Genomic DNA, 16,107 nt, shown 5'->3' with positions numbered 1-16,107 from the left:
TCGGTTTAAAACCCTCCTCGATGAATGATCTATTGAACACAAAAAGATTTTTTCAATTTGAACCAATAGTTTTACCGGAGATTAGCGCGTTAAAACAAACAAACAAACTCTTCAGATTTATATATTAGTATAGATTTATCGTTAAAAATCCTTTAATTCTACCACCGCTTATTCGAACGGGAGCGCTTTGACAGACACGATTCAATCTGGTAATCGGAAATGGGCATTGTTGCAACAAAGGCCCTATTGTCCTCCGGCAGAAGCAGCCAGCCGCGCCCGCGCGTCGCCCGCGCTCCGCCCTCGCCACCGCCGCCCGCCGCATGCCCGCGAATATTCATGCCAATAATACAACACCGCACACAGATTCCGACATGTCCGTCACAATAAATAGAAACCTACAACAGGTGTACTATGTACATATTTGAATGAGCAATTGTATGGCGTTGCAGTATTGTGATTGCCAGAGAAATCGTCTCATTATTAACAATCATTCTATTATCCAACAATCTCATTACGATTTACGATATACAATCGTCAAATGTGGTTGCATCTACGTGAATTATATTTGTTAATTAATTTAGCGATTAACAGAGACAGTTAATTGGTAATTCATCACAATTCAATGAAAATCATGTTTTCATCGGGATTAACAATCATGATAAAACAGTTTCCCTGCAGTGATTGGGTGACTAAGCCAGGTATCACTGATGATATCAAATGCTGCAATCAGTAAAATTTCGAGATATTAAGCTTTTTGTCTATTTGAGTTGAGAACCATGACTCTGTACTTGGCAATGTGTTATTGGACTCTTTCACATTGACTATTTTTCGTTATGCAAAATAAGTCTTAGTAAAAAAAGAAATAAAAGCTATATACGCTAAGGTTTTTTTTTATGCAAAATTCAATTTAACAATACATGAAAAAAATGCTCCTCATAAAATTGGCTTAATTTTAATTTTACAATCAATATTTCAACACTTTTTTTCTATTTAAACTTAAAAGGATTTTTAGTAGAATAAAAAATAATAGCATTACTAGACATTTGTCCAGTTTGAAAACTAGTAAAAATCTTATGGTCTGTGTTTGATAAAAGTATGATTAGAATCCAATAAAATCACTAGCAAAGTTATTGAGTATTTGGTCCAACACACTACACTCATAAAGCCGTGCCTATATCAAGCACACAAAATGCAAATATGAGCCTGAACATTGCTTGGCATATTAAAGCAGAAGATGCAAAAATTACGAGGGACAAGAGGAAAGATGGAAGATAAAATCACAATTACCTTAATTATGAATTAAATTGTGCACTTATCGAAACAACTTCTTATTGGATATTTAAAGTAGAAACGTGGATAAACCAACAGGAATTGGTAAGGCTAATAAAAAAAACATCTAACAAACACATTTTTCACTACTTTGGAGCTAGAGCGACTTGCGCACTTTTCAGTTTAGAAAGAAAAACATAAAATATACGTTTTTTAAAAGACTTATCCATAGATACACCACAATTTTAGGATGAAAATCTCAACGCAATTTACAGAATACATCTACTTACCGAATTCTACAGCATATCTCTTATAGTTCGGAAAAAAATGGCTATAACACACGGATGGACAGACAACCGAACATGACAAACCGAAGGTTTCCGTTTTTTTAACAATTTGGCTTAACGTGGTATGGTATAATTTGCTACCAATAAAGGAGAATTGTATCTAAGTGTATGTTTAATCGTATTTCACAATGTAGAGCTATGACGATTTATTGATGTAGATATTATTTTTACTTAATATCCATGAAGCTCTCAATACGCATTTGCTTTTTGATGATGCGATCAATGAATCGTGGTTTAAATTTATTTTTTCCATGGTTGCCTTTTAATTGCCCTGATCATTCGTAATACCCCATACCCTAATCACCTTAATATCGTAAGTAAAATATAAGTCGATGATTCTATTTTTCGGGTTATTTGGAAGTGGGTTGTGGAGTGGACCGCGATTTACAAATCTCTGCAAAGGACAAGAGCATCCTTGACCCTCTCATTACGTGCCCAAATGGCTCCCAAGTAACCACTTTATATTATCATATTCAAGAGGAAATTACTTATACTGGGTGCTTAACATACTACAGTATTTTAGACCGATACTCATACTGCTAAATGCATTTTAATGTTTGGATACGGACTTGGAAGTAGAGTTTGAAGCTTAACCAAACAGATACAGGTAGAAAATATTGAAGCGTATATTACCATGTGCACAGAAATTATTGTTGTAACATATCGACCTGAACACAAAGACACGGTACCCAGCATAAGCTATAAACGTGGTCGACCTCTGTATCACTGACAGGATGAGATAGAACGGAAGAAAGATGGCAGTGTCCCAGGGGGACATCTCCTACCGAAAGTACCAATGAAGATAGTCAGTACGGCACACTATAGATTAAGGTAACTTACCTAGTCAACTATCTATCTGGCGAATTATCAGTAGTGTCATTTTATATATAAATTTAATTTTATTTATTATAAGGATATAAGAAACCCATTCAAATGGGTATTCGCTCAAAACACAATTTAATCAGGGTTAAGCCACTCTATTATGATGATGATATATTGTAATTGGTAATTTTAAAAACTCTACCGTAAATAGATTTCACAAGTACATGAGGCCACTGTATAATCAGTTCCGCTACGAAACAAAATGAGATTATTGCCAAGGTGAGGTAAGTGCGGCCAGCGATGGATGCACCGCGGTCCGCGCGACGACCGCGTCCGCGCCGGCGGCCATTCAACTCAACCGTGGCCTCGCACAGCCCGTGCCGGCCTTCATCGAAAACATTGCTTATGGACAACTCTTCAAACCATCCAACAATCAACTGATTAGTTTCTTTTATACAAAGATAATCCAACTTCCTCTTGCACTTCCAGACAAATTGCTCTAAACCTTAAACGATTAGTCTTAGATCATAATACAATTACTAGAACATTAAGAACCGAGCTATTTACCCACAGCTTAACTTTCCGTAACTATTAGCCATTGGAGTACGCCTTGTACAAAGTTGAGTTAGTAGTCGAGGCAGGTGTTTGTGAATACTTAATTAGGTATTAGATCAAAAAAAACATTGAATATAAAGAACAATGCTTACAATCTAGGAATGATGTCCAATGTTCACTTGTCACTAATTAAGCTGAAGAGCATCATACGAAATATTTGATCATCGTCAGTTTTAACTTCAATAAGATTATTTTTGCACTTAAATCGTACTTGACAACACGACTGACGGAGCCGGTATTTCTTCGAACACTTCACGACACTATTATTTAGTTCACAGATTACATTGTTCCATTATAAACTTGTCTAAAACTCAACAGTTTATGAACTTACACCAAACGGGGATCACAAATGTTATGTACAAAAGAGATGAAATCGCGAGCGCAAGTTAGAGGCTTGTGTGGGGCAGCGTGCCACCTGCCAATGTTAGCGAACACGAATCTACTGCCGCCGGCCGCTGCCTACCGGTCCCGCGTTCACAACTCCAGCTCACCACGACACTACCAGCTCCCTACGAAACACGATCGTTTTTTCTCAAATAAGATACATTGCCCGTTCTGTGTGAAATTACGGACGAGTAAGAATTCTTAACCAGAAATGTATTGCGTACCCATAAAAGTATCGCTGCCCGTACACGTTGTACGAGTTTGAGCTTTGCGTGGGAGACAAAAGCTCGCTCGGATCACTTCTAAGTAATGTTTTGTGCCGGAGCAGCGCCCTCTATTAGTGCTTTTAAACAATACGACAGCGCCATCTATGACTAACATGATAGATTTAATCGCGTTAACTTCAAAGTGAGGCTGAGCGTGGCCTTTACAGTAGTTCTTACAGTCGCACAGGTGGCACTTTTAAAAGCCCCAAAAAAGTTACACTTGTTTCATACACCATTTGTTCAGATACTATTTGTGTAAAAAACATTTGAAAAAAGTGAAACGCGACTTAAAACCCGTGTATAACAAAAGAAGATAACTGAATTGAGTAGACACTTTATATCAGTTATTTATTTATTTAAAAATGTGTTTGTAAAAATAGACAGCCCAAAATCATTGTTTACCTTTTTTAAGAGCCAAAAACAAAGGACTAAGATTAAATACATAGTAATCATGGTATCAAAATAAAAAAGTTCCGAAACGTTACGTTTATTTGGCATATTGACATCTATGTACATAAATATAGCATATACTCAGATATTAAAAGAGAATTCAATATTTAAATAGCTCTTGTATCTATGTATAATTTTCATATAGACGTTACATATCTGAATTTAATTAATCAGAAGTGTGTAAACATGCACATTTAATTCTTTGAAACCATTTTCCTCTTTTATAACATGATGTAGGTATAAAAATTATACAAACAGATAAGCAAACGTGTGGGACTGTGGTCAAATAAAAACTATAACTTGATATGACACAGCGAGTCTCTACCTAACCTCAATAAACTTTGATAATCTAAAAATATATCTGCCAAAGCACAGTAAATTTCTGTAATTAAATATTCCTAAATATGTAGATACATATTATAGATCAATTACAACCAGACACAGAACCAGTGACCGTTGTCCTGGTAGGGAATCGAACCCACGACCTATGGTATAGCAATTGGGCCACTAACCACGAGAACAACAGGATTATGTAATTTAAAAACTTATTGCGATAATTGCGTCAATAGCACATATATTAGTCATTCTGAGAATCCCACTTATTAATGTATAAATTGTAAACTGATAACCTCCTTTTCGAGGTCGATTTAAAACTGTCAGATTACAGACATATTAACACTAGCTGTTGCCCGCGACTTCGTCCGCGTAGTTAGAAGATATGAGTTAGGAATTTTTGAACGGAAGCCCTCGAAGATGAATATTTTCCCCGTTTTTCAAAGTCAAAGTCAATGTATCTTTATTGTGTTGATTGGGTAGGTTACAGGTGTTAAATAATAATAATCCAGTACTACAATCAGCCTATTTAGGCATACAATAATTAAATCATAGTCGGGCTGGAAGATAATTACAAAATTATACTATATGAAAAGGTGTACATGTTTAAATTATAATAACCTTCCTCGATGAATGGTCTATTGAACACTTCCTGAGATTAGCGCGTTCAAACAAACAAACAAACTCTTCAGCTTTATATATTAGTATAGATAAGTATAGATAACTCATTGATATTAAAATCTACTTATTACACCAAGCTGCAAACTTGAATGAATTAAATTTTCATTCTTGTAAATTTTGCTTAGCAACAATGCAAGTCTGCACTCGACAGATCATCGAGTCGCAACATTGTAATGGTTTGCGAATTGCGCATGACTTGAGATCCAGTGCTACGTGCGTTAACGAACCCAATATCATTACTGTATGAGTCATGTACACCAATGTTTATTATTCCATCAACGCCGAACCGGTCTGAATCACTAGAATTGTTTTAGCTGATCGTAGCCAGCTTTTTGTTTTAAACATTATTTTGGTTAAATTACAGTCTTAATGTTGAAATATATGAATAAAAATTGACACAAGCCAATTAAATACTGGGCCACAATTTTGCTATTTACAATGGCCGATGAATGCATGGCAATTAGATTAATTCAATATAAAGCTATTACGTTGCCCTGAAGCATTTTGCCAGCATAACAATTTGAAATTAATTGTGTGTGAGTAAGTGTTCCGCCCCGTACTGATTTTTTAGTTATTGTGTTGGAAAAATGCTTAGAATAATACAAATAGTGTCATTATAATCCTATTTATATACATTCATCGGCAATTGTAAATTACGGAATTGGGGCCCTCTATTCGAGAAACTGTGTTGAATAGAACCCTGTAATAGAAAAAATTACAAGCAAAAGTTTATAGTAGATATTTTAACAATGTGATGTGCTGTGAAGCTTTTAAAAACTATCTATCTTAGATTCTTAACAGTCGTCAACTTCAATGAAAACAAAATCTTGTGCAAATTTATTTAATAAATTGATTTTACTGAATGTCAACATTTAAAATGAACATTTTGAATGCATTTCTAAAACATACAATTATAAATATTTGAAATAAAAACTATGTTATTACTATAACATTCTATAACATCAGTATTCAATTGTTTTTCGCCTTTGCAATTTGCGGCACATAAATACAACATAATTTTAATATAATAGATAATGAATAAATGTTTATTACAAATAGAAACAATAACTACTTTTATTTCTATATTTATATACACCGTGATTTTTTAGTCGTTTTACAAAAGCAGCCCAGTTCATGTATCCTATGACTAGAACACGTTCATGATAAAAAAATAGGTATTTATGAGATTTCAATAAATTTAAAATGCAATTTTTACTTGTCGGATATTGAACTGGGCTGCTTTTCTAAGACGACTAAAAATCACCGTGTATAACTAGCTGATCCAGCAAACGTTGTTTTGCCTAATATTTTGTTGTCTATAATAAAATACTCTAACTTCTAGAATTGCAAAAAAAAATTAAACATTCCTAGATCATTTTACGACTTTTTTCTCTCTTATACTCAAAGCTTAGTATGTCTACTTTAGAAATTACTACAGCAAAAAACTTACAAACTACTGTACTGTTATGCATAAAAAAAAACAAGAATATAAACTTTAGTCTTCCGAGTATTAACCAAATACAAAATCATAATCTGCTAATTCGATCGCCCATTTAAATTTACTCCGTAACCCTTTGCTTTTATAGACTTTATGGATCGGTATGTTATGTTTGTGACACCAAGCGATAGTTATCCGAGGATCCATATAATGCAGCTTGGACGTACCAAGGGCAACTTTTTTGTTTTCACTTTCATCTAATATTTTCTCTAGTTTAGTTAAACCTCTTCTAGCACGTTCTTTGCTTACTTCAGTATTAGCGCAAGCAACTTCACGACGTTTGAGTATTATCTTATTTCTCAACTTTTCTATTTTTGCCGCATCAGGTATCCGGGCGGTTTGCTGGTGATTACACAATGTGGCGACTTCATGGTTTGCTTGTATATAATACCGAATCTTTTGTTCTACCGTTGCGTTATTATTATTAAAGGCATCCAACTTCATTTGCAACGTCCTAGAGGCATTATACGTGCGAAATACTTTAGAGGTCAGTTCAGGCATTAATTCTTTTAAGTAATCATTCAGCGACTTCGTATCGAGTTTGTCGAAAAGGTCGTCAGTATCTTTCTTCCCTTCCTTAAAATTATTAAGATTATTATAAATATGTTGTTCTACTGAAATTTCATTATAGTATCGGATGGAGTCTTTTCCCAAAAAATTCAACTCCACTACATTTGTTTTGTTTTCTTTTAAATCGTACAATTCGACATGTTCTACACGCAAGGAGCAACACCCAACTGTGTCAGCGAGTTCCTCCTCTTTTTCATTACCAGCTCTTAGTGCAAGTTTATCAATAAAATATAGAGCAACTGCTCGTTGTCGTTCTAACTCTGACTTACTACTATTTTTGCTGTCTTCCATATAACTTTTCCTTATTCCGTCAATATATTTGTGAAGCTTTTTCGCAGTGTCATACTTTTGTCTATCTTTATCATGCTTTAGTTTTGCACTAGGGTCTAACTCCACGTACTTAGTTTTTCCCGATACTTTTCCGACCCATGAGGCCAACCAAGATACAGAGTTATCATGTATTATCTTTTTCCATTCGTGACCCGCTGGTGGTTTGGGTTCCTTACCTATAGAACAGTTGATAGTAACTTCCTCAGGTTTCACTCGTGTTTTCAATTTACCCATTTTCGGATGTGTACCACGCGCCCTGAATAATCCAGGTGCTTCTATTTTATAATTACAAATTTTTTCTTTTCGTCCATCCATGATGCAATAACCATATTCGTTTTGGATTTTCTCATGTTTTGACTTCAACATTTTTTTTTCTTCATCAGTGCGTTTCTTTTCATTTTCTGATAACCTTTTAAAGTAATCATTCAAATTAGTAAAATCACATTTGGCAAAGTCAGTTATAAGATTTTTTTCTTCAGTTGTCATTACGTTACACCAATCAGTAAAGAAGTTATCATTAAATTTTTTTTTCTCCGTATATGAATGATTCAACATTTTAGCATAAAAACCGGCTACCTCCTCAGCAGCCAGAGAAAGCTTTATTTCTTTTTTATCGTAAATAAATCTAACATCATCAGGCAACGCTTTATATTCAGGAGGGAATATAGGACCCTTGTGTTCCAAAGTTTCCCATTCCTTTTTTTTTATTTTTTTCTTATCATCGCTTTTGTCAGCACTTTCAAGTAAGTTGTCAAAGGTATTAGATATGATGCTTGACTCTAATTTGCTTCTTTTTAAATCTAAGTCGTCTTCTTCATTATCATCACTAGCCTCGTCACTTCCGGTGTTGTCCAGCACTGTCGAAGTTCCAGAAATATCCACGTTATCTTCCTCGATGCAGATTTTGTCATTTTGTTGAGCTTCTGCTTCGCTCATGTTTATGTTGTAATTTAACAGTTATAAAATTAGCTTTAGCTTGACAAAACGATTGTAATTTCAATCCAAAAATTTACCGTCATTCATTTATCCTTAACGCCAAGGAGAAAGACACCAAATGATCTTTTACCGCCTATTTAACATAACACGTATTGCACAGAATTGCACAATAATTTCCGCAAAAGTCTGATCCACTTATCACGTTATTTTGTTATAAATCCACTTGTTTTTTGACTATTTATCTAATACATTAACTCATATGTTCACTAGGTGATTTTAATAAAAAAAGTGCACAGACACGACTGCCTCAGCATACACAGGCACAGACTGAGCTTTGTTTTATTATCGCAGTCTGCGATGAATCAAACTAGGTCTTCGTTCAGTATTTGTATAGTTCGATAAGCAATATTTGCATGAAAAATGCTAAAACTATATATTATTACAGTTATTCTAAATTTAAAGGTTAGAATAATTTTCTTAATTAAATGTTGACATTATTATTGTAAAACTTAAATTTAAACAGAAAGGCTAAGGTGTATAATATTATATTTATGTCTGCCAACACTACTTCGTGTGTGTTTGTTTGGTTTATCGGTGTATCACAGACTTCGCGCGCTCCATCTGACGGTGGAATGACGAACTAAAAGGTCAAAAATACTCACGGAATATTAACAGATGGCGTCGTTTTGATGACGTTTCCGAATGTTAATTTTAAGATTAACATACACACAACAGTGTTGTGTCGGTGAGAAAGAAAAGGCTTACGGCTTAAAAACCGGTCAAATGCTATGGCTAAGAAATACAAGTTGGTCATCAATCACATTTATGAACGTTCATTCTGTTACTTAACCTGTTTTGATTATGTCATTGTATTTAAAAATCACTGTGGACCTAGAACAGTTTTAGTTTATTAGACTAAACTACTATTAGACTTTGTAACAGGGTTACCTTCGGGTAAAAGTATAATTGATAAGAACTTGACGCACTCTGAACGTGTATTTCAACTATTAGGGTTACCTATTTCATTGTGTAACTATGGGAAAACTTAAGTATCTACCGGTTAATCGCGAAACTGTTTATACTCCAGACCTAGATATGGTCTAAGCAAACAATAAATTAATATATTAAAAAATCCTTTAAACCCATTCAAATTTTATCAAAATCGCTCCAGCCGTTTTATAGTTGTAAATTGCATTGTTATCGGGTTTGAAGCTACTAGTTAGAATAATACGAAAAGTGCCAATTTCATCCAATCCATTCAGCAGCCATTGCAAATAGCAGAATTGGGGCTGTAGACACTTGTTTAAAAAGCCTGCTGAAGCTGTCAATCTGCGCTCGAACACGCACAGACCTTTACTTATACTGAAAAAGTAAATATCAATTCCGCTAGTCTTACAAGCAGTTTATAAGTATTATAAAGTAACGAAGAATGCTTCTTTTTACATATTACTTAATAAATAGTCACAAAGACGCGGCCGAAAGTGTGTAGAGAACAATGAATAGACGATATCCTTTATGGTCCAGAAACTGCGTCCGGCCTACTTGCGCGGGCTCCAAGTAGTGAAAGTGAGCTATTGTTTTGGCGACGCAAGTAACGCAACTTACTGCAATATGTTACACGGACAAAATTTAGGAAATCGTCTTTGCGATAAGATGAAAATATCTTATAATTTTGAAGCATATCAGCGTGTAACATATCGCATTAAAATCCCCAGATTTTTTTCGCTGTCAAATTGAAATCACATTATAGAGTCGATATAAGCTAAGGACGTCTTCATGACAAGACCAAGAGTTTAATTTATTTATTAAGAAAAAAAAGGTTGTAGTGGCTTTTCAGTGTGTTTTCACACTGTACCTAAATACTTGTTCAAGATCATTGTCTTTCCAAAATTTATTAAAAAGCCCTCCAGTACGTCCTAACCTTTAAATTGTCGAATGGGACCAATGAGTTACTATGGCTGGGGTGTTTGAAACAACTCTCTCGATGTCACAAAATATAGGTCTATCGACAAAAGCGGGAAAACCAGAATGTGAACTAAAAATAAATTATACAAAACCGGTGTTAAAAAAAACTTAATTTCATTTTGGTTTATAATATTGTAGTATTAGGTGTATCATCTATTCGTTGGAGAAAATATTGCTCTGGTGATTTATCTTTTCTCCTCTAATATTAAGAGTTTTTTTTCTCGTCGCCTCTACACTTAGCCTGAGAGAAGGCTTTCTGCGACTGTTTCATTGGACTTTTTGGCAAGACTTTCCAGCCCGAGCAAAGTGGAAAACGAACTACGTTAGCAACATTCAAAGCACCCCTTGCTGGTGTAGGCTTCGACCTTAAAATACTGGAATTCGTACTTTGTTGTCTGGCATCACTGATACCTGAGTATTTTGGGAATCGCGACATCCCGTCTCCGCGCTCTACCCTCGGTCGAAGAAAGAGTTAAGTGTAACAAAGTTTTAACAGATGGCGCTTTAATTATCGTACTACGAAGGGACTATATACCTAATACAGCGGTTTTGTTAAGTAACATTTACAAATCGCAAACATGTATTCGAAAAATTTCGGCTGTTGAAACTAATAATTTATTGAATGTGAATGAACCTGTTTAATAGCTAAATGGGCATTTACATGGTGTCCACGTCCACTGAACAAATCAGTAGGTCGGTAGGATAGGAAATCTAACTTTATAATATACCTACTCTAGAACAATGAATAGACGATATCCTTTATGGTCCAGAAACTGCGATGGGCCTACATGTGCGTTGTCGGATTTGTGAAAGTGATCTCTTGTTGTGACGATATATGTTACGCAACAATATGGAGATTCGACTTTCCGATTTCTAAACAAAATTATCGGTTGCATACCTTAAAATCAAAAAATATTTTACCGAATTTCCGTTCAAGAAAACTTTGAACCCTTTTCCTTTCAATGCTCGATTGGAATACTTACTGCCAAAATTATCAGCTAATAACTTGCAACACAGTAGCAGCTGCTGCCATTTGACTGTATATTCACTGCTTTTGCCGCGAGAATATTAATCACCGACCACGTGCAATTTCTATATAATCCGCAGATTCCTTTGGTGGCATGAAGAAATTTCTAGTATCTTTAATAAATATAAGTGTAAGTACAGATAAACATTAGACTGATAAGATACCAAAATGGAAGGGGTTAACAAATTTCTAAGTAAGTACGAGCTCTTTTTTTTTACCAAATCAATTATTTTGAATAATAATTCTTGGTACAAAAAGGTTTGATAGTCATTTACACAAAACAAGTCTTTGAATATACTTTGGCATTGGTACAGTGAATATGGACATGCGCCAGGCTTTTGCTATATGTCGAGAATATTGATATTTTCTAGTAACAGATTACTCATACCTTATACCTAGTTCAAAGTGTTGACCAGTGCGGTCTTAGAATAAATAACTACGAATTAAATTACAACTTGGCGAATTTCATATAAAATGGTACGAATAGCAAAAACACATATTTTTTTATTTCCTCCGAAAGAGTCGAAAACCAGCGATAACGAAAGTTGGAGTGCGCGCGATATGTGGTGACATTCAAGAAGTGCTACACTAGCAGCCCTGCTTGAATTAATTATTTTTTTAATTAAATTTGAAAAAAAAATGTATTTATATCCAACTCTCTGTTTCTCAGTATAGGTGAATAATATCTTCTCATATGGCTATGGCTAACAATGTAAATAAGGCCATTTCCAAATAGGATACAGAAAATGTTAGCAAATAGACCCATTGAAATTGACGACTTATTTTCTACATTATCTATTGTCGCCGTACGTATTATGGCGCTGGTAACGGTATATGACAGTCGCTGATGGGTGATAGTGGGTTCAGTCTAGTGGAACAGCCGTCTGTTCCCATAGTGTAACCGTATACGGCTGTCGAGACACCGCTGCCTTGTTCTTCAAACAAGAATACAAAAGTTCTCATTACCGTACAGATAGTATTTAGCGCGTAGACTAGACTGAATATTTAAAAGACAAAAAATAAAAACTATATCAGCCGAAAGTACCATAGCACATTTAATTCGTCTTCTAATAAATAGAGATTGTTGTAATGTTGCCTCACTAAAATGTAAAACAGTTTCATTATTTGTTGTTATGATCTGTGATTTTTTTCTGTTTAGCAATCATAGTTCATGATATTCAGCGCGAACTCAGTAACAGGATTCCGTTTTAGCATTTTGGTTACGGAACCGTAAATAGACGCATGAATAACAGTTATCAATTATTACCCTTATCTTAAGGGTCATGTTGTTTAGTCAGTCTCAATAAAAATGTGAGAGAAATAAAATATTCACATAAAACATGGACTAAAAACAAACAAAGTTACATATAGTTTTTACTTTATGAAAAAGAAAACAGCACAATAGCCAATAGCAACACACTAATTGAAAATTCATTGTATTGGTCTTGAGTGTACCATCCCATACTAAATTTCCAATTATTGTGCGGGAAAAATGCGTAAGAGGATACGAAAAAGTAACATTTTAAGCCAATTTTCATTCATTCATCGACCATTGTAAATAGCTCAATTTAATCCCTCGTAGATACCCCATCTCGTTATAGATTAAAGTTCTTATCAAGGCCTCTGCAATTTGGGCCCGTGTCCCCGTGTTCCGTATACGCCTTTAAAGAGGCCCGGGTGTCTTACAATAAAGTGATCCCGTGAATGCAAACAGATTCAAATTATGAAAAAACCTCTTGTTTACTGTAAATAACTCCACGTGATAGATTCGCACTCTATATTCAAAGTCCTTACATAGCTAACAACAAATTCAAGCGAATATTTGCAGATAACTAGCGGAATAGGTACCGTTTTGTTTTAATAATTTCCTACATGTTTCTCACGGAAGTGCAGACTTCACAGTAATTGAGTGAGTCGCCATCTTCACACGAATCAGTCAGCGTAACGTTGAACCATACAGAGGTAATGGAATACTCTAGTTTTACAGCTACAGTACAACGTTCTTAAAAAGAAAAGAAGAAGAAAGCTGTGACATCTTATAGTAACGTCTCACGGTACTAATCTTTAACAAAACTTTCCTTCAAATATTGATATGTATGTAACTTAAACAGGTTCGTAGAGGTCTCAGTATTTGTCACTATACAACCTTATAGATATAGAGTTAATAGAATGATCGACAAGCGTAAATGAACGGCTATTACTTATTCTCATAGTGGTTTTGTCAAAATTACGTTAATTACATTTTCAACAAAATCAGCTTCTCTGGAACTAAAATAGCATTTTTTGTATTTTTTAAATGACAATGTATGTACTAGTATTGTATCTTTCCAAAATCACCATTAAACAAGCCAGTTTTTATGTTTGTTGTACAAAGCTGCCACCTACATTATTTTTCGCCACTGTAGGTTGAAGTGATAAGAAAATAGTTCTGTGCAAATTTAACCGAAAAATAGTATGTCTTGAAAACGTTCTTGTCTTTGATAAAAAAGACTTATTAATGAGTAAAGTAACTATTCACGGATAATTTGATCTAAAAAAAAGTAGTAGAAAAGCATTTTTTCATTACGAGATGCTTAAAAATCTGTTTCAAAGTAGAGATTTTTCGGTATTTCGAAAAATTATGTAATACTGTAAAACCGTAAGATTTCGCTGAACATACATTGTGTTGTATTGATAGGTAGTGACCCCAGCTATCATCCCCTGCAGTATGTCGTGCTATTTACTGGACACCCTGTATATTCATGTTAGACCCTAGCTTTACTTTCTGTCCTGGCACTTCAGTCTAATACACAAAAAGGTGGTTTATTGTATCATATTACTCGTCTATGTTCCAAAAATAAATTTTGAGTTGATGCCGCGGGCCTGTTTATTACTGCTTAGGATGCCTGCCTAAGATTATTTTTCGGTTAAGCTGGGGGATACTCATGAACTTCTTATTGGGGAGAAAGCGGATACCCTTGCTGACTAAACCTGCACAGCCGTGTAAGGTGTCATCATGCATTATGCCTGAATCTTTTAACAAAGAAGGAGTTAACTCAATGTACCTTATAGTTACAATATCTATCTACGTCTTATAGTTACAATATCTATTACCAGATCTGGTTTAATGATTACATAGCTTGTGGCCGTGGGACTGAGTTGTTCCCGCGCATCGTTTTGATCATTCACATTGTTATTTTATTTCAACTAATTAACTTTGTATGTTCATTTTAATTAGGCTTCCGATGTTCTTTGTATCCGGTAATGTTACAAATGTTTATGAGAATGCGAATGCTTTTCGCTTGCGAATAGGTAAGAAGCAGCAGACCGGGCAGAGAAGAATATTATATAGATATATATATTCAACTTTTGTTACCGGGGTGAAGTAATTTGTGATATACAAGTAACCCGGTCAATGCGAGTCGAACTGAGGGTCCCACAGAAAAAGGCTAAACTAAAACGATTTTTTTAAGATAAAATGGTCAGCCATCAAATTCATGACTTTGTCAATCGTTTCATAACCTTAATTTTAATTTGTTGCTATAGCGACAAAAAAAAATCATCATCTGTCTAAATTCAACTGTCTTGTTATAACGTTTTGTCAGATACAACATGGCGGCTAACGGCCTGACATCGGAGTCTTGGTAATAAGGTCCTTTTTTACCCTTTGAGTAAGGAACCCAAAAATTGATTTTTAAGTCTTATGGTTTCAACTTGGAAATATTTTACACAATCGCATCCACCACTTTAGTGAAATATTGACACGTAGCGTCATTTGTTTACCTTACGGCATAGTATATAAAGTAGTAAATAATGGACTTTTGTCATTACATAATACTGCAATTACGTCCACTTCAAAGTGCGTATTACTCTATACTATCTCTTACTAAATTCCGAACATTATGATTGTAATCCATTGATTTCTATATAATGTCAATAATTTACAGAACACAAATAATTTATCAGCTGACGTTCTAGGCTGATCATTTAAATGTCCTGTCGATAACCTTGATCGCAAAATAGTCTCTCTTAAGTTCATGTGACATACAAATAGCTCTATCTATAGAATTATACGCAACCTTCAGTTAGCCGCTCCTAGTCTGGACCACAATTGGACATTTAGTATTGATGAAGTTAATAATACCACTACTAACATAATGGTATTATAAAGAATTATATACCGAAACGCATCCGTCGATATAGTCGGTAAATATACTTCAAGAGAAGATTAAAAATTTGACAAAATATCTTCTCGTAACTAAAATGTTCCCCTTTTTACAGTATACCCAAATTTATGTCTCCACTAACCTGCTTTAAGAACACTTTATATATATTTTTCTAGTTATAATAAGGTGTAATATAAAAAAAATGTATTCTTAAGAATGGCAATAGCAATTTTACGTGGTAATTGTAATGTTATGTTTGCACCCCAAGTTTGCATAGCACCAATAACTCAATTAGATCCCCTGGCAAGCACCGAAATTTCAAATAAATATTTTTAGTGAACCTGTGTTCGAGCACATGCCTGGAAACTTAACTTACACTCTACCTAGCCCTACACAGCTGGCTAGCTAGGGAAATTGGTATTTAGAGTAATAATATAAATGCAACAATGTGTGCATATGTTCGTTACCT

At 34.6% G+C, this 16,107-nt stretch overlaps 1 protein-coding gene and 1 pseudogene across 4 annotated transcripts in view; both read right to left on the bottom strand.

Annotated features, from left to right (window-relative positions):
* Positions 1-4,902, bottom strand: part of LOC113496523 (band 4.1-like protein 4) — a 37,021-nt gene extending 32,119 nt beyond the window's left edge. For all 4 annotated transcript variants that reach the window (XM_026875767.1, XM_026875768.1, XM_026875766.1 and 1 more), the window contains exon 1: positions 3,146-4,902. The gene's annotated coding sequence lies outside the window, so the exon portion shown is untranslated. The remainder of the gene's footprint in view (positions 1-3,145) is intronic.
* A 1,498-nt stretch (positions 4,903-6,400) lies between these two features.
* On the bottom strand, positions 6,401-8,844 carry LOC113496647 (annotated as a pseudogene).
* Between the last annotated feature and the right edge of the window lie 7,263 nt (positions 8,845-16,107).

Source organism: Trichoplusia ni, chromosome 8, assembly GCF_003590095.1.
Source record: "Trichoplusia ni isolate ovarian cell line Hi5 chromosome 8, tn1, whole genome shotgun sequence".
Taxonomy (NCBI): Eukaryota; Metazoa; Arthropoda; class Insecta; order Lepidoptera; family Noctuidae; genus Trichoplusia; species Trichoplusia ni.
Note: the sequence above shows the minus strand (reverse complement) of the source record. Positions and strands in the feature narration are given on the sequence as shown.